Here is a 27,239-nt window from a genome sequence, read left to right as displayed (position 1 = left end):
TTTTTGAAATAGGAGAGAGGATAGCAATGGGGCAGAAGTTGGTAACACTAGTATTATTTCCTCTTATGACAGGGAATTATAAAAGCCTTTTTCCAGATTTGAGGAACGTGACTTTCTTGGATGGAGCGGTTGATTAGGATACTAATTGGCAGGGCGATAGCATCTGCAGCTATACTGAGGAAGTGTGAGGGGATGTCATCGGGGGCATTGGTGCAAGGTTTTAGCTTTTTCAGGAGTTTTTTGATAGTGGAAGTAGGGATTGGTTCCAGGGAGAATCTAAGTGGTTGGGAGGTAGTAGGATGACAGAGTGGAGAAGGAGGAGGAGTAAGGGGGAAGAGGAGAAGTTGGAGGTGGATGGTTGGAGGAGAAGGAAGAGGTTAGTTTGGAAATGCAGTCAGTGAAAAAAAAGAGTTAAACTCGGTGGCAAGGTCATTGTCTTGTACGCTTGGGTTGGGGGTTGGGTTTTCAGTTGTACCGGGTTTTAAGAGGGAGGTTATACCTCTCCAGAAGTTTTATGGGTCATTTTTGTATTTACTTTGAAGAGAAGAGTAATAGTTGTGACGGTCTGCTGTGATGAGCTTTTTTACTGAGTTACGAAGAGTTTTGTAGTAATTAAGAGTAGTGGAGATTTGTGCTTCAGATAGCGTGCCCAGGCTTTATCTCTTAGTCGCATGGTTGTTAGTGTATTTTTAGTTAGCCAAGGGGTAGTTTTGTTTTTTATTCTTCTGATTTTTAAGGGAGCATGTGTATCTAACAGGTTTAAGAAAGTGGAATTAAAGTGAGTGATAGCACTTTCCAGGGGAAGAGTTTTTAGTGGGTACCAGTTAAGGCATTTTAGGGAGTTAGAGAAGGCTTCTGGGTTGAAGTTTTTTTGCTCTCTGAAAGTGATGTAGTTATGAGAAACTTGTAGGGAAGAAGAGAGGCATGTGGCAAAGATGGGAAGGTGGTCGCTTAGGGAGTCAGGAAGAATTCCACTATCAGGGTAATTGTGGGGGTGACAGACTAATATCCAATCTATAGTACTGCCAGAAGAGAAGTCTTTAGAGGGCCTAGTAGTGGAGTTGATGAGTTGAGTGAAGTTATACAGGTTGATGTTAATGGAGGGGGTATGGGATTGAATGGTGGACCAAGTGATGGGTCTCCCATGATAATGGTTTTGTTAGAAATATTGGAAGAGAACCAGGAGAGGATATCTTCCAGTGTGGGGATATTGTCACCAGGGGGAATGTAGAGCGAGGTTATGCAAATATTTTTGTGTTTATTTAATCGAAGTAGGCCTATTATTAATTCTGCATTGTTGAATTGAGGAATAGCTTTATTGTAAGGAGTAATGGATAGAGAGGATGAGTATAGTAGAGCTACACCACCTCCTTCTTGCTGGGTTCTGTCTGCTCTGATAATGGAGTAGTTGGGCAGGAATTATCTCCACATCTTTTATATGGGGTTTTAACCAGGTTTCAGATATGCCCAAGATATCTGGTTTATTATAGTGTAACCAGGCTTGAAGGTTTGGAGATTTGTTCGCTAAGCTTTGTTCGTTTAGGGATGCTAATCGAATGGATTTAGAAGGGGGGGAGGTGTTTGGGCCTGGGTTAGGATGTACATCCCCAGCTAAAAGTAGAGATGTTAGAATTTCTATTGTATAGTATGGGTTTATGTGTTTTTTGTCATAAATAGTAGAGGTTGTAGGAGATATGTTTGGTAGGGTGTGGGTAGCAGTTTTTAGTGAAATAAGTTTGAAGTGAAAGCAGAGATTGGGTTTGATAGGGTAAAGTGTAGGAGATATTGGTATGACTGAGTAGGGGTGAAGTAAGTGGAAAGAGGAGGTTGTGTGATAGAGTGGGGAGTGAGATAGCTTGTTAGGCTGGGTAAGGTAGTAGATGAAGGTTAGGTAAAGTAAGAGAAGTATTTGAATGGAGAAGAGTGTTATACTTTGGATGCATGTTTGGTTTTTTTGGGATATTTATGGTTAGTAGTAAGAGAGATTAGGGATGTGTGGTGTATTGAGTAAGGAGTTGATGGGATCTGTGGTGGAGGAAAGTTGTGCAGGGGAGGGAAATAAAGGAGGAAGGGGTGGAGTTTAGTGGGAGAGGAAGTAGGTGTGTTTATGTGGGTATAAGTATGGATGTGGTGGGGGTGGGTGTGATTTGGGTGTAGGGTAGGGGAGCGGAGTGAGCCCGTAGGGCGAACTGAGTGGGGAAGAACAGAAGGAAGAACCAGCAGCAGAAAAAGTATCAGCCACTGCAGCTGTGAAAGCAATATAAGCAGGTAAAGTATATGTATAAAAAGGTAAGATAACTAACTATCAGAAAAGAAACAGAGGGGCAAATTATCTATGGTATTCTGTTCAGGGGTGGAAGAACCAGGATATAGTTGGAGAACAATGGCTCAAAAGATACCTAGACAGCTACTTAGCAGGGGAGCCAAATAAAATAAAAGATATATTGCCCTATGGATGGTAGGTGCTGCCACCTAGTGGTGAAATAGACACAGGCAGGCTGAAAAGGGGGTGGAGGACACAACCTGTACGGAGGGAAATATGTAGGATTCAGTTGACCAGAGGAGGGGAGTAATGTCTTGTGGTCTACGGTAGGCTGCTGGCTCACTTACAAGGGAAGTTATAGGAAAATACAAACGTTAAGTATGTAGTTTGCAAAGACAGTAGCTGGTCTTAGGCTACCTACATTCCCAAAAGTTACTCAGGGGCAGTCTTCAGTAGTACGTCTTTAGTCCAACAATAACCAGCAACTTCCAGAGAAGAGTCAGGGGTATTGGCGGGAGGTATTCCTTAGGCTTTTGATGAATGGGGTGAGCTTCTGGAGAGTTTTCTGGTGTGGAAATTCCCAAAAGTTACTCAGGGGCAGTCTTCAGTAGTACTTCTTTAGTCCAACAATAACCAGCAACTTCCAGAGAAGAGTCAGGGGTATTGGCGGGAGGTATTCCTTAGACTTTTGATGAATGGGGGGGAGCTTCTGGAGAGAGTTTTCTGGTGTGGAACAGGAGGCGAAGAACGAGCAGCACTACCGCAGGACCAGCACAGGGGCGTCTTATCCCAGGAACAGGACTGATGTAAGTAGGTTAGGTTACTATCTAGGGCACTATCGATGAAATTTGTAAAGGAGATTAGGGCAGTAATGGTACTGTGGGATGACTAAAAACCATGTTGTGAATGGGATAGTAGGTTGTTGCTGGTTAGATATTCAACCAGTGGTTTGTGGATGCATTTTTCCATTAATTTAAATAGAGGGGACAGTATGGAAATGGGTCTAAAATTAGACAGATCATGAGTGTTTCCACCTTTATGAAGTGGGGTGATTACTGATTTTTTTCCAGAGCTGGGGGGCTGTGTGTTCTGCAAGTGATCAGTTTATAAGGATACTTACTGGGAAACCTATTGCCTTAGCACGGATTTTGAGTTATTCTGGGGGGGACATTATCAGCAGATAAGGAGCCCGGTTTCAATTTGCCAAGTATTGTTCGGATTTGAGAGGTTGCTACAGGTTGGAAGGATGGTATTGAGCTGATATTGCCTTTTTATAAAAATATTTTTTTTCACAAATGTTTAATAATGCTTTGTTATGTGTATATATATGTATATATGTATGAATATACTAATTTATGACCGTCTTTATATATATACATATATATACATATATATATATATATATATATATATATATATATATATATATATGTACATATACTTTTAGACTACTGTTTAGATGGAATTATATATATGTCTATATGCAATTTTAGATTATATATATTTTTAGATATATTTATATAATTTTAAATGCTTATATGAACAATAGGAATGTTATATGTTTTTAGTTTTAAGTTCAACAGATATATTTATCATAAGGAAGTTGACCACAAACATTTTAAACTGGTTCTTAAATAGTTAAATGCTTTTCGTATGTCTGTATTCTTGCATTCTAGTGACTGGTCCTTTTGTATGAATTGCTTAATGATGCACACTAAGTATTACGTTTTTTTATAAAATGTATATGATCTGATGAAGCTACTTGTTAGCGAAAGCGCTTATCATTAATAAACAGTTTGAAATTCGTATGAAAGAAGAAAAATCTGGTCTATGTTTTACTTTGCTGTTGCTCTTGCTTGAATCCCGTATTTTAATTGACTTACTTTTAAAAACAAGAGCATTAACCAGCGTAAGCAGCTATTACAATTCTTTTCTTGAGTTACTCTTTGTTATTTAGCTGCTTAACGGAAGCAAAGTGTTTCAACAACTACGTGATACAAGATGTCCAATATAGAACTGGACTACGTGCCCAGAAGTGAACACCGGGGCAAAGAAGCGTTAGAAGTGAGATTTCGTAAATATCTCAATGAGGTTTCGAATCCTTCCTGGTTCTTACTTGAAGAAACCACCTTAAATGGCGTCAATGGAGTGACTTTCAATATGCAGAGCTTGCAGCAAATACTCGACGAGATTGAAAGGGACTTTTGTAAGCTAAAATGCTTACAAGCACAACGCGTGCATTTCAAATACTGTTTGGACCATAATATTATACCACGAGGATTACGGGTATTTTCTAAGCCTAGTCAAGGGCAGGAGTTTCCAGAACTGCTTGCGCGCTGGCAACGAATTAATCTTGAAACCAGTCGTAAGTACCTTAATCTTCTTATTGACTTTTTTACTCCTAAAGAAATGGAACTTGTCAATTCAATTAACCTTAAACAGAAACAGTTGTTTAATGATTCTCCTGATACCATAACATATTCATCATTTGAGAGTCTCCTCGATTGTGTATCAGCATATGAGAGAAAACTGTTACAGCAAAAGAAAAGTAAAGTTTTGCGTGATTTGAAGGACTTTAGAACTGGCAATGTCTTCACTTGGCCGAGGCATAACGAAAATAGCCTCGGAGCTACTGTCCATGAAGAACAAGTATCTAGAGCTACTATTACATGCTAGTACTATTAACAATGAAGAATTTTTAAAAACCACAAGTGTTGTTACTGATGCACTACCTGTTTTGAATCTAGCGACATAATTAGTACTAAGTCCAATACTATAAATAACAATGTTTCTTCGATGCAAGTCTCAAATGTACCTTGTGATATAACTAGTACTAAATCTAATACTACAAATAGTGTTATCCCTATGCACAATTGTAGGGCTGAGAATGTATCTGATATTGTAGTTGAAAAAAGCACAAATTATGTCTTAAATGATGTTTCATGTAATGACTCAACAGATGTGATTAGATTAGTACATCCAAGCATACAGACAGATAGTTGTTTGTATCCTAAAGTTAACATTATTAAAAATAAATCAACAACTGAAAATGAACCTATTGTTAAACCAAAAATAAGAAAAGATGTCAACGATCCTGTATTTGATGCTAATCTATCTTTTCCCCTACCTGTGCGCATAGACAAGGGTCCGAAGAGATCACGCTCTATGAGCAGGGGAAGACAAAAAAGAAAATTCTCAGGGGAAATTCACCAACACGCTACCCTAAAGAAAATGTGGACAAAGAAACTAGTCCACAATTTATCTAGTACTGAGTTAACCCAATATGATATTTCTTTATTATGTAAAAGTCTTAGTTTTATAACAAAGAGAGTTGGGTGTTTAGTTGATACTGTAACTGATCTAAAAATTTTTTGTAGGTCTGTTATGCTTAAATATATTTATAAAGATAATACTAACACTAATGAAGTTAAAAAAGAATTTATTTTTAAAAATCTTAGTGATTTTATTCCAATAAACCATCCCTTAGTGGAAGCGTTTATGAAAGTGACTGAAGATGATTTACATAAATATTATGACAAAAGGGAAGATAAAAGATATAGGAAGTTTGATAACCTTACGTATAATTAAAGGGCAAGCATGAATAAATTACAAGCAAATACTGATATTATTATTAGACCAGTAGACAAAGGCTCTGGGGTTGTTGTAATGGATAATACACATTATATAAAAGCCATGTTTGTCTATGTTAGAAGATAACTATATTCCTATTAACAAACAAGAAGTTCTTGATACATGTAATTATGTACATTATACCTTGTCAGATATATTTATGAGTAAGCTGATTGAGAAAAACTTATTTGAATATCTTTTTATTGATAAACCATCTGTACCCATAATTTATGGACTTCCTAAGATACATAAAAATCCAAATGATCCACCTATGAGGCCCATTGTATCTGGAAGATGGTGGGTTACTGAACATCTCTCAGTATTTATAGAAAAACATTTAAGATGCATCTTGAACAACAACGAATATGTACTACGTGATTCTAAGGAGTTTTTGATTGATCTTTACGAATGTACTACACAAGATGAATTCATTGATATGAGTCTCTGTCACTTTAGACATACAATCCCTTTTTACTGTGATACCTAACGAATTGGGTTTATCTTATGTTTCAGCCTACCTCAAACAACATAGTGATTATTCTGAAGTATTAATAGATTTAATTGTTCATTTTTTGGAACTGGTACTATACAACAATATTTTTATATTTGGTGACCAGTTTTATAGACAGCATGAAGGCGTAGCTATGGGCTCCCCATGTGCCAATAGCTACGCCAACATGTTTCTAGCTTTTTGGAAGGAGTCAGTATTGTTTTGTGAGCCCCAATTTAAGAAGCATGTCACTTTATATCGTAGGTTTGTAGATGACCTTTTTATTATATGGAATGGCACTGTAAATGAGCTAGAAGCTTTTTTTGAAACAATGAATAGTCTAATTACTTGAAATTTACGATGAACTTTTCCTTCAAAAAAGTAAATTTCCTTGATATTTATGTAGAAAGACTACACAATGGTATTAACACCGGTGTCTTTCGAAAACCATGTCACTGTAATATGCTATTGCATAGATCAAGTATGCATCCGCCTCATGTTTTTAGAAATATTATAAAAGGACAAACACTGAGATGTTCAAGGCTGAATCCACTGCAAAGTGGCTTAGAAAATGATTTATCTAGCCTAAAAACTCTGTTCTTAGATAGGGGTTATGGGATAGTTGAAGTTAACCAACTTTTTAAACACATACATGAATTACGTCAGACAAAAGGTTCACCTTATTTTGGACCGCCTTATGATGAATATAAGATAAAGGATATATCAGTACACTCTAATGTAAAATTTTCAACGCATTATACAACAGATTTATTTGAAGTCAAAAAAATTATTAGTAAACACTGGAATATATTGAAGGCAGACAAAGAAATTCACCATATAGTAGGTAAAACACCTTCATTTCTATATAGAAATAAAAGTAATCTGAAGAGGCTATTATGCTATTCTAAAATAAATGGTGGAAAGTATACTAATTTTGGTTGTACTAAACAATGTGGACATTGTAACTTTTGTAGCTTTATAGATAGTAACACAGATTTTTACCATCCTGACAATGGAAAAATATTTCACTTTGAAGTAGATGCTGACTGCATGACTGCTAACGTTGTTTATTTAGCAGTATGTGTAATCTGTTCCTCATTCTATGTGGGAAAGACAAATCGCCCTTTACGTGATAGAATAAGGGAACATATTTACAACATTAAGAAAAATAACATGCAGAATGCTCTAGCAAAGCATGTAAATTTAAAAGGTAGTGAACAATTTTAAATTTAGGGTTTTAGAAGTAATTACAAATAATATTAGAGGTGGAAATGTTATGTTACGAACGGAAGAAAAGGAAAATGGTTGGATAATTAGACTAAGAGCAGATAAAGGTTTAGGTTTAAATGACAAGGTATCAATAAAGCCTACATTAAAACAACGTAGGCATATAAAATGACATTTATACATAATATATTAAAAAAATTTTATAAAAATATTTAGTTTTTCACAAATGTTTAATAATGCTTTGTTATGTGTATATATATGTATATATGTATGAATATACTAATTTATGACAGTCTTTATATATATATATACATATATGTATATATATATATATATATATATATATATATATATATATATATATATATATGTACATATACTTTTAGACTACTGTTTAGATGGAATTACATATATGTCTATATGCAATTTTAGATTATATATATTTTTAGATATATTTATATAATTTTAAATGCTTATATGAACAATAGGAATGTTATATGTTTTTAGTTTTAAGTTCAACAGATATATTTATCATAAGGAAGTTGACCACAAACATTTTAAACTGGTTCTTAAATAGTTAAATGCTTTTCGTATGTCTGTATTCTTGCATTCTAGTGATTGGTCCTTTTGTATGAATTGCTTAATGATGCACACTATTTAAGTATTACGTTTTTTTATAAAATGTATATGATCTGATGAAGCTACTTGTTAGCGAAAGCGCTTATCATTAACAAATAGTTTGAAATTCGTATGAAAGAAGAAAAATCTGGTCTATGTTTTTACTTTGCTGTTGCTCTTGCTTGAATTCCGTATTTTAATTGACTTTTACTTTTAAAAACAAGAGCATTAACCAGCGTAAGCAGCTATTTGAATGGAGAAGAGTGTTATACTTTGGATGCATGTTAGGGTTTTTTGGGGATATTTATGGTTAGTAGTAAGAGAGATTAGGGATGTGTGGTGTATTGAGTAAGGAGTTGATGGGATCTGTGGTGGAGGAAAGTTGTGCAGGGGAGGGAAATAAAGGAGGAAGGGGTGGAGTTTAGTGGGAGAGGAAGTAGGTGTGGTTATGTGGGTATAAGTATGGATGCGGTGGGGGTGGGTGAGATTTGGGTGTAGGGTAGGGGAGCGGAGTGAGCCCGTAGGGCGAACTGAGCGGGGAAGAACAGAAGGAAGAACCAGCAGCAGAAAAAGTATCAGCTACTGCAGCTGTGAAAGCAATATAAGAAGGTAAAGTATATGTATAAAAAGGTAAGATAACTAACTATCAGAAAAGAAACAGAGGGGCAAATTATCTATGGTATTCTGTTCAGGGGTGGAAGAACCAGGATACAGTTGGAGAACAATGGCTCAAAAGATACCTAGACAGCTACTTAGCAGGGGAGCCAAATAAAATAAAAGATGTATTGCCCTATGGATGGTAGGTTCTGCCACCTAGTGGTGAAATAGAGACAGGCAGGCTGAAAAGGGGGTGGAGGACACTTAACCTGTACAGAGGGAAATATGTAGGATTCAGTTGACCAGAGGAGGGGAGTAATGTCTTGTGGTCTACGGTAGGCTGCTGGCTCACTTACAAGGGAAGTTATAGGAAAATACAAACGTTAAGTATGTAGTTTGCAAAGACAGTAGTTGGTCTTAGGCTACCTACATTCCCAAAAGTTACTCAGGGGCAGTCTTCAGTAGTACTTCTTTAGTCCAACAATAACCAGCAACTTCCAGAGAAGAGTCAGGGGTATTGGCGGGAGGTATTCCTTAGGCTTTTGATGAATGGGGGGAGCTTCTGGAGTGAGTTTTCTGGTGTGGAATAGGAAGCGAAGAATGAGCAGCACTACCGCAGGACCAGCACAGAGACATCTTATCCCAGGAACAGGACTGATGCAAGTAGGTTAGGTTACTATCTAGGGCACTATCGATGAAATTTGTAAAGGAGATTAGGGCAGTATTGGTACTGTGGGATGACTAAACCATGTTGTGAATGGGATAGTAGGTTGTTGCTGGTTAGATATTCAACCAGTGGTTTGTGGATGCATTTTTCCATTAATTTAGATAGAGGGGACAGTATGGAAATGGGTCTAAAATTAGACAGATCATGAGTGTTTCCACCTTTATGAAGTGGGGTGATTACTGATTTTTTTCCAGAGCTGGGGGACTGTGTGTTCTGCAAGTGATCAGTTTATAAGGATACTTACTGGGAAACCTATTGCCTTAGCACGTATTTTGAGTTATTCTGGGGGGGACATTATCAGCGGATAAGGAGCCCAGTTTCAATTTGCCAAGTAATGTTCATATTTGAGAGGTTGCTACAGGTTGGAAGTTAGAAGGATGGTATTGAGCTGATATTGCCTTGAGATATGGTGGATGGGTTAATGGGGGTTGGGGTATTGTCTGCATTTACTATTGTAAGGATAATATCAAAGTTTTTATTAAATATTTCAGCGATTTCAACTGGGCTTTTGTCTGGAAAAGGAGATGGGTTTTGGGTGCTGCCAGGATTTAGTAATGAGTTGACAGATGTCCAGAAAAGTCTGGGATTATTACTGTGGGTGTTTATTTGTTGAAAGAAGTAGGTCTTTCTGTCCTGATTAATGGCCTGCTTTGCTTCTAAGTATTTTGAAGGCAGTTTTGCTGGGTGGGGTCTTATCTTTTCTCCATTTGTGCCATGTTTGGTCTCTATTAATCAGTAGTTGTTTGGTTGACTTAGATAGCCAAGGAGCATGGCTATCTGTTTAACTCTCTTTTTTCTTATGGGGGCTATGGAGTTAAGGGTATCTAGAAAGACTGCACTGAAGTAATGTTCTGCTTCGTCTAAGGGAAGCCATTTCAATAGGTTCCAGTTTAGTGTTTGTGATAGGTTGCAAAAGTGAGACTAGCTAAAATTGGCTAGATTTTTGATATATTTGTATGAATGAATGCTTGGGGTGAAGGTTGATAGTCTGTGTACCAGGGCTGGTAAGTGGTCACTTAGGGTGTTGGGAAGTGTGTTGGGATTGGAGTAGTATTGTGAGTGGAATACTAATATCCAGTCTAAGGTGGATTCAGGGTGATTGATTGTTGTGTGTGATGGGGTTTTGTATAAGTTGTGTAAATCTGAACAGATTAATGGAGTTTCTGAAGTTATCTGTTAGTTTAAGCCAATGTATATTAGTTTCACTGAGGATGATGGTTTCATTTCAGATGTAGTGGTTAGACCATGATAGGAAGTCTTCCAGTGTTGGGATATTGGGACCTGGAGGAATATAGATGGTGACAATAGATATTTGTTTATGGCTGTTGAAAAATAGTGATGCTAAAAGGATTTCCATATTATTGAAGATGGGAACTGTTTTTGGGTGGGGTATTATGTTTAAGTGGTTACAGTATATTAATGCTAGCTCTCCCCTTTCTTATGAAGTCTATCTTTTCATAATATCTGATATTCAGGGGGATGTATTTCTGAGTCGGATATCTGGGGTTTGAGCCAGGTTTCTGTTAGAGCATCTATATCAGGTGTACACTGTCTGAGCCATGCATGGAAGTCAAATACTTTGTTGCAGGTACTACAGATAAGCCTGCTTTTCCTCTCTCTTCATACTGCAACTGCTGTTTGTATTACACTAACTTACCTTTACTCTCTCTATAAGATGGCAAAAAGTTCTCTAAACATTAACTTATACCTATTCTTAACCAATATTTTCATATGTCTAATTTGGTATAATTAGAAACTGTAGATGTTTAAGCATTATTTTTGAAGATTGTAAAGTTATTGCTCTTAAAAAGATTTGTAATGCTTTGGAGCTTTTTTCCCCATTAGGCCTCCTACCCAGTCAAGACTTTCCAGGTAATCAAATGTCAACAAATATAGCCTGTGGGAATTTCAGACAGAGCTCTAACCCATTTTATCTCTTACCTTGTGGGAATTTCTTAGTGGCTTGCTTTCGGCATATGACATACGATTCATTGTTTTCTCCTCTTCAATAAGTATATGCTTCCACCAAGAGACACTTTATAAAGTAAAGGCATGAATCAGCAGGTCAATGACATCCGCATTTATCCGCATTTACCTCTTATCCATTCATAATTCTATCTTTGTTTTCAATCTATTAGACTAACATTTGGGCTTGATGTTGCCTTTTTCATCCAACTCAACAAATGGGTTATCAGATCTGACACTGGTGCTTTTCAAGGGCTTGAATCCAGAGCTCTGACTCTACCCCTACCCAAAATTGTCTCTGGTCCCCATACTATCTCAGATCTCATTTGGCTTGATCTAGCAATATGTGCGATTTGAGGGTTCCTGGCATTTATTGAAGTCTATTCTTAGAATTCGTTTTTTTTGTGATTCAACTTTTGGAAATATTTTCAACATATCCTCCTCTTAAAAAGGAAAAAAAAATAGTATTTTCACTTTCCTAACAGAGAGCTGTTTCACTGTATGGATGTGTCCCCAATCTTTTTGTGGTGTTTCCAGTTATATATAGTTATTATTACTGACATTGTTTTGCTGTTGTAGCTGTGTTTGGTTTGAGTCTTTCAGCAATTTACTGTCGATTTTCACCCAGTATGTCAGGTAAGACCATAGGGTTTAAAAATGTTTTGGCCTGTGGCCACAAGGAACTACCACAGGTTCCACACACTGTGTGTGTATACTGCTTAGGAATAGCTCATTTGCATGCAGACTATGAGGTATGCACTTCCTTTGGGGATAGAACGTTGCAGGGACATGCAGATAAGCTCAAAATAAACAGCCTTCTTTCCACCAAAGTGGGGAGTACCACTCTCGCCCAACTCCAGAAGTTTCATCTCCCACAGCTAAGGAGGTGGATAAAGTAAAGGATTAGAAGGAGAAAGTGAGAGGGAAAAGAACTAAGAATTCTAGTAAAGATAAAGAAGAACAAGAAAAAAGATCATACAAATCAAGAAAAAAAGTTTCAGATCCATTAGAAATATCCACTCTGCCCAAAAGACTGAAATATGGATCCAGAGCCTCGTTGGATCCCATTACCATCACCCCCTTTATGTTTTCACTGGAAATGGCGAATCCAAGGCTCCATTATTCAAATTAGAGAGAAAATGGCTTCACAAGCCTTTTCATATACCTTCAACAATACATTCTGCAAACACATGTAAAGAAATCCTAAAGTTTTCCTGACAATTTACTCTAAAGACTTACTCATTTTCCTTTGTGGCTGGTAGCTCAAAGTACTCCCACGCAGAGTCCAAAATGAAGGATCTACAAGTGATGACTACACACCAGAAGTGATCTTTGAAGACGGGTGAATTCCAAGAAAACCTTGAAAATTTGAGAGAAAACAGTATTAAACAAACTGACAACCTTAAAAAGATGATACAGCAATAGAAAAGTAAAATATTAGGAAACAGGTTTAGTGACATGGAAGAGTGACTCAAAGAAGAAACAAAGACTTTGTTAAAACAGAAGCCTTGGTTAATAAATAAACTAGATTACCTACAGAATGAAGGTGCAATACAAGGATTTTTCATATACCTGAAAAAAAAATGGAGGCAGAGGATATGATTAAATTCCCTTCTACGTGGATACCTACATTTCTGAATCTGAAAAGAGGCCTCTTATAGAACAGAGCTCACTGAGCCATTGGTAAGCCAATATTCAAAAATTCACCAAGATCTGTGGTCTGATAAGGAACTAGTCTTAAAATCAGCATGGGAAAAGCACCTTTAAAATTAGGTCAGCATAATACAAGTCTGACAATTATTCAACCAAAACTACTGAACAAAGAAAATGCTGGCCTATAATAAAACTACTTAAAATATAAAAGCTCAGCGTTCCTAGCAAAAAATAAAGATTCACCTATCAAATGGTAGCAAAACATTCAACAACTTAGAAGAAAAAACATCCTTTTTTAAAGGCAACAAGTGTCTGAAATACTACTGTACACAAGGTGTAGAGATTACATGTAACAAGCTTATATTTGATTCCAATAACGGGTTCTTTTAAAATAAAGTTCTTTCTTTAAAAAGGCCTTTATTGCTGTGCGTTCGTGGTTGAATGACAGAGCCGAGAAGTGGTTGACTGGGTTCTGAATGTGCACTACCAGCCAAACTTATAGCACTTTGCTGGTACTGCCAATCCTTTTCATCTTGACAGGGAGGGGGCCGTTTATGGAGACATGTAAGTTTTTGGGAAATAAGGTAGTTAATGTTTGTTAGTTCCCAAGAAAATACTGGCTGGGAATGAGAAAAAAAATAGAAAAGTAAAACATGTGCCTGCCCACGTTTGTCGCAAGAGAGAAGACAACTCCTTGAACTGACAGCGATGTAGCTCTGATCTTAGTCGCAGATTACCAACATGAATATAGATTTCAAAAAAGAACTTGCACATGGACTCAGAATGGGAAAGCGATAGGGGAAGAGGAAGAATTTTATGGAAGGTCGGATTATTCACAGTTAATATTACTCAAAAACAAGTTAAGACAAAATTTGTGAATTAGACTTTCTTTTACCTACTTAAAATCTTCTCTACTTGGTTATCATGGCAACCAGATCAAACATCCACAGAGACGTCTGTTAAGCTGATATTAAGTGCAACTCTGTGAATATTTCTTTTATTTATTCTTATGATCTAATTAATAAACTAATCAAAATAACAAGGGAGAAAGAGAGAAAAAGGAAAAAAAGGGAAGGGCGGGGAAAGAAAAACTAAAAAAAAATAAGCAAAGGGGAAAAGGAGAAAGGAAGAGAAAGGAAAAGGGGAAAAGGCAAAATTATTCACATCGCCAGCAAGTTCCACCCACTAAAAATATTAAACATTTAACTTTCATACAAGACATAATAATACATAATTGTACATGTTTGTTGAAAACTGGAGTCTTCTTTTGGCTGCTCCAGTTAGGGGTTGCCACAGCAGATCAACTGTTTCCATTTCTTCCGGTCCTCTACATCTTGCTCGTGTCACACCAACCACCTGCAGGTCCTCTCTCACCACATCCATGAACCTTATCTTAGGCCTCCCTCTTTTCCTGTTACCTGGCAGCTTCATCCTTAGCATCTTTTTCCCAATATACTCTGCATCCCTCCTCAGCACATGTCCAAACCAAAGTAATCTTGCTTCTCTGGCTTTGTCTCAAAACCTTCCAACCTGGGCTGACCCTCTAATATACGTATTCCTAATCCTGTCCATCCTCATCACACCCAGTGCAAATCTTAACATCCTCAACTCTGCCAAGTCAAGCTCGGACTCCTGCATTTTTGTCAATGTCACAGTCTCCCACCCATATAACATAGCTGGCCTCACTCCCTCTTGTAGTCCTTCCCTTTCACTCTTACTGGTACTAGTCTGTCACAAATCACTCTTGACACTCCTCCACCCACTCCATCCTGCCTGTACTCTCTTCTTCACCTTTCTTCCACACTAACCATTACTCTGAACTGTTTATCCCAAGTGCTTAAACTCATCCACCTTCGCCACCTCTACTCCCTGCATCCTCACCATTCCTCGAGCCTACCTCTCATTCACACACATATTCCATCTTAGTCCTGCTGACCTTCATTCCTCTTCTCTCTAGAGCACATCTCCACCTCTCCAGGGTCTCCTCCACCTGTTCCCTACTCTCACTATAGATCACAATGTCATCTGCAAACACCATAGTCCACGGGGACTCCTGTCTGATCTCGTTTGTCAACCTGTCCATCACCATTGCAAATAAGAAAGGGCTCAGAGCTGATCCTTGATGTAATCCCACCTCAAACGCATCTGTCACTCCCACCGCAGACCTCACTGCTGTCACATTACCCTCGTACATATCCTGTACCACTCTTACATACTTCTCTGACACTCCCGACTTCCTCATACAATACCACAACTCCTCTCTAGGCACCCTGTCATATGCTTTCGCTAAATCCACAAAACACAATGCAACTCTTCCTGAACTTCTCTGTACTTCTCCATCAACACTCTCAGAACAAACATCGGATATGTAGTGCTCTTTCCTGGCATGAAACCATACTGCTGATCATTAATCAATCATCACGTCCCTTCTTAACCTAGCTTCCACTACTCTTTTCCATAACTTCATGCTGTGACTGATCAGTTTAATCCCTCTGTAGTTACTACAGCTCTGCACATCACCCTTATTCTTAAAAATCGGTACCAAAACACTTTCTCCATTCCTCAGGCATCCTCTCACTTTCCAAGATTTCATTAAACAATCTAGTTAAAAACTCCACCGCCATTACACCTAAACACCTCCATGCTTCCACCAACGGAATTTCCGTTCTTCATCCTCTTCATAGCTATCCTTTCTTCCTCCTTGCTAATCCACTGCACTTCATGATTCACTATCCGCACATCATCCAGCCTTCTCTCCCTCTCATTCTCTTCATTCATCAACCCCTCAAAGTACTTTTTCCATCTGCTCAACACACTCTCCTCTCTTGTGAGTATGTTTCCCTCATTATCCTTTATCACCCTTACCTGCTGCACATCTTTACTAGCTCAGACCCTCTGTCTAGCCAATCGGTACAGGTCCTTTTCTCCCTTAGTGTCCAACCTTTTATACAACTTTTCATACGTCGTATCCTTAGCCTTCGCCACCTCTCTCTGCCATGCCCCTCATCTCCTTACACTAGTCTACTTTCATCTCTTTCACAATCCCACTTCTTCGCCAACTTTTTTCTCTGTATACTCTCCTGTACTACTTCATTCCACCACCAGATCTCCTTGTCCTCCTTCTCTCCTTGTCCTCCTTCCTCTTTCCAGATGTCACACCAAGCACCTTTCTAGCCATCAATACACAATTATGAAGTATGCAAGTTTATTCTATACTACAGAAATTCTAGGACGTAAAGTACATGAACAGGTCCATATAAAATATTGTCAATTACCAAGTATGACACTACCCCTCATGCTAATAATAAATAGTTAGAAAACATACAATACCCAAAAGGAGGCAGGAAAAGGAGAAGGAAGGAAAGAAGAAAAGACAGGAGAGGAAAGAAGAGAAAGGACACAGCAAGGAAAGTTAAGCGAAACAAACAAACCAACAAGGATAGAATATGGAAATAAAAGTACAAGAGTAAAAAGAATGAAATAAAAGAAAGAAAAGAAAAGACAGTAGCAAAGTTATAAAACCATACAAACATTTGTTCAGATACATTACTTTAGGATCATAGGAGATTACTAGGCTAATGGGCCCTAGAGCCCTTACAAGCCTAGCCATATTTACCCAGAGCTGCCCAAACTGTCAGTGGTTGGGTGAATGAAGTTCACAGAGGTAAGGGTCTATGGTAGTTAATACAGACTTCCTCCGTCTATGAGGGACATGGGCACCACCCAGGAGTGAAAATGTGGTCACCCATCCATTGATCTAGGTTATGTTTGAAGAGGGTCAGGAAGGGGTTCTGTTTCACATGAACTAGAAGCTTGTTCCAGAAAAGTGGCAATCTCTGGGAGAGGCATCTACCCCTTCAGCATGACCTGTTCATGTCAGAAACTAGGTTAAGATACCTGGAGTGAGTGACCATCCTGCAGTTTGATTAACAAACATGCATTTCCATCAGGGCCAGGTTATAGACTACCCTGTAAGCCAAGCAAAGATCACCCCTAAGTGACCTGTAGGAGAGAGAATACAGTGACAGGGCTTTCAAGTCTTTAGGCGCAAGACTTGTTTTGTGTACCTGGTAATTTCTTGGAGAGAAACCTCTGTAGTCTCTCCAATTTCTGTAAGTGTCTGGTGAAGTACATACAGAAAGGAGCATTGTACTCTATTAGCATAACTAGGGCAGAGTATAATGGAACACCATTATCTTAGGTCTAGATGCAATGCCTTTACTTATAAGATGTGCCAGGCAGGATTTCCTTACTACTGTGGATATGTGATGGTGAAACTAAAGACTGGTATCATCCCGACTACTCAGATGACGTACCACTGAATCTACACTTAGGACAGTATTGTCCATAATGTAATTAGCAGGGATGCCAGCTTTACCAAAGGGAATAATAATGTAAATTTTGTTGCATTTAGCTTTAATCTGTGGCTTTAGCACCAATCATTTGTCTGCATTAACACTATGTGCAGTACATTAACATCACTGGGGGACTCAATTATTGCTCGCAATTTGTAACAGTCAGCAAACTTGGTCAGCCACAGGTCGTCCAAGTTTGCCTGGATTTCTGAGAAAAATTCCTATCAGCAATGGCCCCAGCACAGAATCCTGTGATATGACAGTGGTGACTGGTCTTTTGCTAGAGGTGAAGTCACCCACATTGACAGCACGTGCCCAGTCTGAGAGCCAGTTGGCTACCCATCTAGTAATGTAGGGGTTAATTCCAAACTGGAAGAGTTTCTCTAACACCTGAGTGGGGGACCGTCTCCAATGCTTTGGCTAGGTCAATATAGGTGGTGTGTACTGTCTTTCCCTCATCCAAGGCCTCTGTGGCTTTCTTGAAGAAGTCAACTATGTTTAACAGGCATGATCTACCTTTAAGTCAAAAGTGAGATGGGGCCAGAGTTTTGCGATTACCCATGTCCTTGTTAATAAGGACTCTCTCTCTAATTTCTCCAAGTCTTTTGGATTTCTAATACCATGGCAGTAATGGACCACATTCCTAAGTCAAAGTATGATTCAAGTTCATGAAATTAGTATTGTTTCAATCTTTGATGTCAGCCAGAAGTGGTCTTTGCAGCACCTGCAATGTTCCCAGTAATGACTACTTCTGCAATTCATATGGAGTTACATGCATCTGTAACATATCTCAGCACGACTGCAATTTTTTTTTTTGCAAGAACTGTTGCTCCTACTACTATTGGAACTATCTGGGTATCCTTCCACAATGCCATTTCTGCCTGCAAATCCTGGTATTTTATGACTCTCTCTGAACATAACACAGTAGTCAGTGTATAGCAATTTCAATGATCAATACTCTGCTTTTGTCTTCTTTACATGGAGTACTACATCTGGTTTCATTACGTCTATTTTTTGAACTATTGGTAATGGGTGATCCCATGTGATATAAACCATTTTCTACAATACCTTGTGGCTCATGTTTACAGTGTTTTTTCAGCTACTTCAGTATTATGTTAGCACAATCTGCAATGCAACAGTCTTGCCACATTATTATGCCTTTCAGTATACAGTCCTTCTGTCATTTGTACATCACAATCAGCAACAAGATGTGCGATTGTTTCCAGTTCTGTTTTACAAAACCTACATTTGTCTTTCTTCCAAATGGACTTTGTAAAATCAACATGTACATAGTCCACTATCTTTGGCTGCAAATATCAACCTTTTGTCTTTTGATTTAAATTCACCTGTTTTTAACAATTCCTGTATTCGATCCTGATTGACATGAAGTTTTTCCAAGTGTTTTCTAGACTTGCAACTGTATTTATACATTTTCCATATTTCTTGCCTTCTCATCTGATCTTTCACCTTACATTCTTTTTTTCTGGCACATTCAGCTACTGCCTGATTTTTATCTACTTCTGGTTTGATTTCCCATTCCCATATGACACCTATTTGCTTCTGCTAAACTAAGTAGGGAAGTCATCTTAGACTTATTCACCTCCTGTTTCAAAACTTTCACTATGTTTGGGTCTTGTGAGGTCAGCAGATATGTCTGCAATCCCATGACTTCAGATCTACATACGTAATCAGTTTCGAGGAGGCTCTTACCCCCTTCACAGCGTGAAATATATAGTCTTGGTATATGCTGATTTTTATAAATCATTTGATGAGCATGAAGCATCCTTGTTTTCCTGTCTAACCGATCCAACACCTTTTGGGACCAGTCAATCACTCCAAAACTAAGTTAGGACTGGAAGAGCAAATTGGTTTATAGCATGGACTTGGTTCCTAGATGTCAACATTGTTTTCAGTATTAATTTTAGTCTTAAAAATACTCCTTATTAAGTTTTATTTGCATTTGTTAATGTTTTATTGTTGATCCTTAAGCAATAAACTCCCTGTTGTGCCATTTTCTTTTATATCACATTCTTGTTCCAAACTTATGTTTCCTTACTGCTGCAGTTTTCCTGCTTTAAAGGTTGCTTTTGCACATTTATCAAGACCAAATGACATTCATGTATCGTGAAAAAAGTTTTCACCATTTACTTTTGTGCTTTCAGTTCCTAATCTGATGAGCTACACCGTTTTAAATAATCTACAAAGAGATGAGAAGTCTTTACATTTTGTTTTCTGGACGCCAAATTGTAGCCATGACCTAACTTAAGTAGACGGCTTAATGGGTTAAGGGCAAGACAGAAAGAGCAGCGGTGACAGAGTCACCCTGGACTATACTATACCCCTTTGAATTTTTATCCCCATAATAATTCATCCTTTGTCATTGCTCAACTGCAAAGTGGTTTTGCCACGGTTTCATGGTTGCTGTAATGTAATCTTCAGTGTAGGGTGTATCTTACACATTTTTAAACACTTGCCTATGAATATGGGATACTGTCAAATGCTTTTTTGTAGTTTATCCATGCCACATTTAGATTCTTCCCCTTTTTACAATTCTCCATTAGGACTTTTAACAGCAAAATAACCTTTGTTCCATATGACTTTGTTACCCTTTTATTCTACTGCCATGATTCAGTTTTCTTCTAAATGACTATAAACTCTGTTGGCATCAATTCCAGTGTACAATATATACATCGTCAGAAGTCAGACTATACTTTTAGGACAGCTTGCAGGTTCACTCTTAAGTAGGAGTATTGTTTTTCCTGTTAACCAGGCTGGTGTGTCTGTTCAGGGTGCGCAAATAAATAGTTCTGACGCATGGCTAAATCTTCATGTAAAGATGTTAATACTTTTAGTCAGAAGTTAAGTACTGCATATGCCCCTGGGGTGTTCCAATTTGGAGCTTTTCACAACTTTGTTTCAATCTCTCTGGCCATTACTTCATCCCATTTCATATCTTGTACCTTTGAACTTCATTTTCTCTCTTATTAATTCTATCCATTTAGCATCTTTATGTAACATGGGATCTTCATAGATTTTTCTACATGTATACATTTCTTCATTTTTTTGGTGGTGTTTAAATTCCTTTTACCTCATTTCCCAACAAAACATTTTTTGGTCATCAATAAATAACTTATTCTGTACCTTTTCTTTATACTTCTCTGCATATCTTCTATGTTTTTCTGCCTGTGCTGATACTTTTAGTTTATTTTGTGATAGTGCATGACAGATCCTGATCTGTTCTGACACTGAGCATTGCTTTTATCACATCAGTCTGAGAATTTTGTTGATCTGTTCCCTCTTCTTATACCGTAACAGTGACACTTGTCTCACTTGCTTTACAGTTTTCACTTGCTTTACAGTTTTCACTATTCAATACTTCCTTTCATAATGTCATTTAATTTTTCCTCTTCTTCCCTTACTACCATGTGTTTTTGCAGTAAGACTATTTTGCTGCACAGTAATATATTATTTACTTCTGTTATATTGCCTGGATCTCTAGGAACAGTCCTAATTACAGTGCTCATTTGTTTTATCAAATAACCTTCTGAGTTTTACTGACTTTCTGTAGTCTTATTTCTTTCACTGACATTAATATGTCTGTCCTTCTCTATCATGCAATTCTTCTCTTATAATTTTCTTCTAAACTGAGGGCACATTTTGTTCTTTATATACAGCAGGCATGCTACAGAAAGTTCCAGAGCATCTTCCTGTACCATATTCTCTTCAGTTTCATCCCGTCACCCATTGCTCTTTCATGTGGGAACTCACTGACCCATCACGCCACAACATTGACTGCGTCAGAGTTGCCAGTTTCCTGTTCCTTCTGTTGCTGTGCAACTCCAACTGAACACTTGTACTGGTTTCCTTTGGAAAGCTCCAAAGTAAATTCATATGGCAACTGATCAGATATTTCCTACTCCACTGGCTTCTCCTTAATTTGAGGATCCACTGCTCTATCCTGCTGTGATGTTATCAGAGTAGATTGTCTACATTAAATCCTTCACTTTGCAGGTAATCCATAACCTCAGTTTCTATTCTTTAAGTTCTCCACCTCTTTTCTACTTTTCCTGTTATGTCATTTTTTGTATTGCAAATTTTTCCTTGTCCAGATGCTTTTGCCTTATTTCGCTTCAAGTCTTTGGTGCTGCTCTTTTTGTATTGATTAGTTTTGTTTTTTCCTTTGCATAAATATTGCACCATATTAAATCTTTCTTTCTCATGTCCATATTTCTTCACATGTCTCCTGCTCCTCTTGTTGTTTCTCCTTACTTGGGGAACTCGTTCTATCATGCTATGCTATAACCTGTGTTACACTTCCTACACCAAATCCTTCACTTGCAGGTATTCCTTAACTTTAAATTCTATTTTAACTTCCAAATTACTAATCTTCTGTTCTATGTTCCCTCTGTGATTTTATTTTTCTGTATCGTGAAATTTTCCACATCTGGATGTCTGCCTGCATTTCTCTCTGAATACCTTTAGGGCTGCCTTTTTTGTATTAAGTTGGCTTTCTCCTTTGAATAAATATTGCACCATATCAGAGCTCTCTCATTCTCATGTCCATATTTATTTTATACTGTTCAAAAGTCTCTAGATTTTGCTCTTTATATTTTTGCACGCCCTCAGTCACTTTTTTCCAAATGGCCCAAGGTTTCTTGGTCTTTGTAATGTTTTTCATTAATCTGTTGCATTAATGAACAGAAATTTTTATTTCAAGCTTCTGACATTTTTTCTTCTGTAAGTATTTTTCTTTCCTCTAATTTCTCTCTTAATCATTTTGTATAACTTCTGTCTGAAAATTCTGGGCTTCTTGCATAATAGTAACAATACATGAATTCTTTCTTATCCTCAGCAGTCCACTCTATCATCTTTATGGTTCTTTTATGGCCAATCATTTTTTGGGATTTTTATGGACTACTACTTCGTTCTACAACAGGGAAGGGCATCCTTCCCTAGGCCTGGCCTTGCCCCACTGGAGGAATGTTTCAGTGTCTGGAAAAGAATGGCAGTGTAGAATTCTCAAGTCTTGGCACCAGTGTACCTAACAGGATTGGGCATTTTTAACCTGGGTCTTGTGTATCCAGCTATCTTTTTTAACCTACTTCTGTCCATGATGTATACTATATAAAATACAGTCTATGTATCAGTATCATCTTGGTAAGATTTTATGAAAAACATGGTGCACTTTTTGAAAGTACTCACCAAGACTGGAGGATGAATTCAATTCCAGCAATACTACTCCTTTACTTGCTGACTTATCTCTCCATTCAGATCCCCACCTCTGTCTCCATTCAGTTCCGTAAAGACTCTTTCCATGGCTTTGCAAATGAGGCTAGTCAACCTTATGGGTCTATAATTCCCAGGGTCGGTTGATGGTCCCCCTCTGTGCAGAGGTATGATTGTTGCTGTCCTCCATTCTGCCAGAACATAGCCAGTTCTCAGGTTGTGGTTTAACAGGGATCCAGGTGGGTCTACCAGGAGATATTTTAAGTTTAGAAGGCATCCGGGGGGGATGTTGTCTGGTCCTACTGATATGTTTTTGGCCTTGGAAAGCTCCAACATGACCTGATCTCTTGAGATAATTGGCTGAGAAATGGTGGTGGGTATACTTTAGGGGATGACTGGAGGGGGTGGGGACGAGGTTTGAAGCTCTCTTCAAAATTGTCAGCTAACAGGTTGGCTATTACCTCCAGTTGAGTATGGATGGTGCCAACCAAAACCAGTTCAGCGCATAGCTGGGTATTTTCTTTTAGGCTTCTGGATGTAGTTAAGGAATACTTTGCGATTATCCTTAGCTACGGAGGCTATTTTCGCTTCAGAATTAGCTTTGGAGAACTTAAGATCTGTAATTTGTTAAAGCTAGAGAAGGATTTCATCCTCTGCTGAGCAAGTTCCCTCTTGTTCTTGGACATTAAGTTTCTTTCGCTTGTTGTACATCCTGTTTACACTAGGGATCCAGCAGGGTGGCTTACTTTTTTTTTGGCAAGACCTGGTTTTAACGGTCAGGTACAGCTGATTCTATACAACTGCTTAAGTGGTTACACAGGACATTGGTGTACACTTCTGCACAGCAGTGTGTATCTGCATTCAGTGGGACTTTGAAACTCTTATACCATCACTTAGTAGGTGGCAATTTGTCTTAGAAAAATTCTTAAGTATTTTTGAGCTCAACTGGGTATCTGGTCTTAAAACTGCATTGAATGACACTGATTTATAGTCTGATCTTAAAACAGAGGACATCCCATGGGGGTGGCTGCAATACTCTCCCATGTTAGTCAGTACTATGTCCAGGACATTTGAGCCCCCTGTGGGTGTGCTGACTAGCTGTTCCAGACCATTTGCATTGACAAAGTCCAAGAACCTCTAAGCCAGCATGTTTGTAGTCATGTATGTTTCCCAGTCAACGGTAGAGAATTAAAATCACCCATGACTAGATGTATGGCAAGTGACTACAGTAAGTCCAGGTATGCAGTATGCTTTTCCCCCGTTTCATAGCCTATAGCTACCTATGATGTGGTATGGGGCTTTGCCTATAGTTAATTGGACATGGAGTATCTCAAGAGTCACACTGCTTGACCAGTCTGAGTGTACACCTCCTCCTTTGGTTCTTTCATGTTCAGTTTGTGGTCTGAACATATGGAAAGCATTGCAGCCTTGCATGGCCGGGGTGCTTTTCAAATCTTTGAACCATGTCTCTGCAATTGCACAGATATCAGCATCTTCCAATTTGAGGAGTGCTTCCAGGGAGTGCAGTTTATTGTTTAGACTCCGAGCATTAAGCAGCAGTACCCTGAGTTTATCTAGAGAGAATTTTGCAATGCTGGGATGTTGGTTATTTTGACACAGACTAAAAAAGGCACAGCAGGGGTAGCTAATGTCTTCGCCAGTACACAAAGGCCTAAAGGAGACCGGTGCAGACCATCTCTGGGCAAAGCAGCGTGGCCCGTCAACCAAGTCTTCCCAGGCTGACAGATATTGTATTCCCTTGGACGGACACCAGAAGCTAAGCCAGTTGTTAAAGTCAATCACTGTTTATTGTGGCATCCTTGGAGAAAGGTAACATGCTTCTTAATGTTAAGCTTATACCTGACCGTGATAACTTACTAGTAAGTACTTCCGCATATGTGGGTTTATATGTCATGTCCTTATTTAGTGTGTGTGTGTGTGTGTGTGTGTGTGTGTGTGTGTGTGTGTGTGTGTGTTTTGACAACTTTTTGGCATTCAATTTGTCCTTATGCAAGAGTCTTCCCGCCAATAGTGTAACTACATCTCAAAGTATCTGTTTCAGTTGTAAGTGGTTGCCAATATACATTAGACATTTGCTACACTGCCTCAGGATGCCCATGTCTATCAGGCTGATCAGAGAAATGATGGAAAACTCAAGTCCATGATAGCAGGCTTTTCTGTATGTTTTACTAGGGAAGAGAATGGGTTAATTTGATAGGACTGTGCTGGTAGCACTGAGACTACCAAGATGAAAAAGATGAGCAAGCTGGTAAAGTGTAGTGCAAAATATCCAAGAAGAAAAAAGCAACAAAGCACACTTCACAACGCAAAACTTTTAATTAAATATAACAAAGCTTTCAGACATCCAGTCCTTCAGCGTTACTTTCATATAAGGAAAAAAGCAACAACAAAAAAAAAAGGCAAAAAGAACCAACAAGGATTGTTTCCTAAATGAAAGTAACACTGAAGAAAGACTGGATTGTCTGAAATCTTTGTTATATTTAATTAAAAGTTTTGCATTGTGAAGTGTGCTTTGTTGCTTTTTTTAGCACTGAGACATCAGGAAAAAATACTTTGTGTAGGCTAAGTTGATCAATAAGGCAACGCTGCTCAGTGTGCAACTGAGTTGCTCCTAGAGAAGCAGGAAAGCTTCGAAGGGTTTCACTGACAGATGTTCATGGAAAAAACTGTGACACTAGGCTTCTGTATCCATACAACTGCACTGCTAACCGCCGCTACATGAACAGCAGCACCACACAAACATGAGAGCTTAAATACGAGCAAAGAGAAAAGTCCTAAGCAAACTACCAATCAGGAAAGCACTCAATAAGCTTTTGCCCAGCAATCCCCAACTCAGACTGGTTATATCAGCATACTTCTACCATAAGGGTGCAAAAACCACCTTCCTAAACTTAGAATAGCTGGTTTGGACCCAAAGTTTAACAAGACCACACAAACTACCTAGAACAACCCTACAACTAACACATACAATGCAATTAAATACTTAAAGCAGCAGCAGACAATACAGTTGTTCTTTTGAAGCTGCTAAAGTACAGTCACAGTATAAAAGAAATGCAAAAAAGATCTTGGAATCCTTTTGTGCATTTCCCAGCTCAGACAGACCAGGTAAACACCTACTGTTATTAGATGAATTATCCCAGTCCTCCTAATGTAAAAGCACAGCAATGCAGTGTCCAGACTGAAATGCTACCACAAGCTTAAAAGTTTCTAAATGTTACCACAAAAACTTAGGCACACAGATACAGCAGTGTACTTTAAACAGCTTATAAAGTGTGATTATTCATTTTGTATAAATGAGCCAAGAGCCACTCAAATGTACAAAGTATAAAGGTTCTAAACACAACATAAGTTGATTAATAAACTCTACAGCCAATAAAACTACACATAGAAATCTCAAGCGTTTCCCCAACCTAAACAGACCAGGCTACCTCCCAATGCACTAGATGGAAAATCCACTGACCTCGATATAAAAATAAGTGCTTCCTAAAGTGTAAAAATACAGTACTTTATCCAACAGCTAGCTAGATAATGAATTCAGAGCAACCAAATCAGTAGAACAGACAATGAGAGGCAAAATGCACTTTTTCAATATAAACACAAGGAAAGGCAAATAAATAATTAAAGCTAACAGCAGTATAGAAAACTAGCAGCTTATTCAGCTTAATTTACAGAAGGGTGGGCAGCTTATAATCACCAGTTTTAAAAAGCAGATCAAAAAACTTGCAGGGAACCGCCAGCAGTGCTTCAGTTCATGCAGGCTTGAAATCCTCAGAAAAAAATACAAAGTCCCAGAAATTCAGTGTGCAAGTATCACTCAATTTAACCAATTAAAAAACATACCATATATAAATGCCCAGATCAGATTCTTTATTATGCATATGTGAGACATCTACATTGGATAGTTTTTATCAAAAATATTACCTGGACAACTAGAGATACAGTAATAATCATAACATTATTTTCTGGCTACACACAGCACTTAATGTATTTCTACTCTAACCAGTACTATATACAAGCTTATTTTATTAACAAAATTAGAATTATAATTAGATAACTCAATTTTAAAAATCTACATACACTGGGAATCAGTATTCTTAAAACAAGAAAGAATCTTCTTGTTTTGTGAAGGGACAAAACTACTTCTAATTTTATTTATAATCTCTTCAAGCTTCTCAATTTGTTGGAACCATATTTTCATTTTTATGAGAACACAACCTAATATATGTAAATGTGTGAATAAGAGCACATATAACTGGATGTGCTCATACATACACTGATACATGACACTCTACTTCAAAAGTAGAGAATTACCACAGGTAAAACAAAAAAGGGGGGTTTATAAAGAGTAAAATAGGCAAATCCAGACCTTACAGCATTCATATTTGTGATTCTATAAAGCAGTACTATATTTCTGAAACTAGTCAATTACTTCTATTTAACTCGCTTCTGGATGTTGTAAATGATGAT

At 38.0% G+C, this 27,239-nt stretch overlaps 1 protein-coding gene across 4 annotated transcripts in view; it reads right to left on the bottom strand.

Annotated features, from left to right (window-relative positions):
• Positions 1-27,239, bottom strand: part of TICAM1 (toll like receptor adaptor molecule 1) — an 843,759-nt gene that overhangs the window by 462,003 nt on the left and 354,517 nt on the right. For all 4 annotated transcript variants that reach the window (XM_044053784.1, XM_044053785.1, XM_044053783.1 and 1 more), the window contains exon 4: positions 12,757-12,876. The gene's annotated coding sequence lies outside the window, so the exon portion shown is untranslated. The remainder of the gene's footprint in view (positions 1-12,756; positions 12,877-27,239) is intronic.

Source organism: Protopterus annectens, chromosome 13.part0 (genome assembly GCF_019279795.1).
Source record: "Protopterus annectens isolate FY-2018-M chromosome 13.part0, PAN1.0, whole genome shotgun sequence".
Classification (NCBI taxonomy): Eukaryota; Metazoa; Chordata; order Ceratodontiformes; family Protopteridae; genus Protopterus; species Protopterus annectens.
Note: the sequence above shows the minus strand (reverse complement) of the source record. Positions and strands in the feature narration are given on the sequence as shown.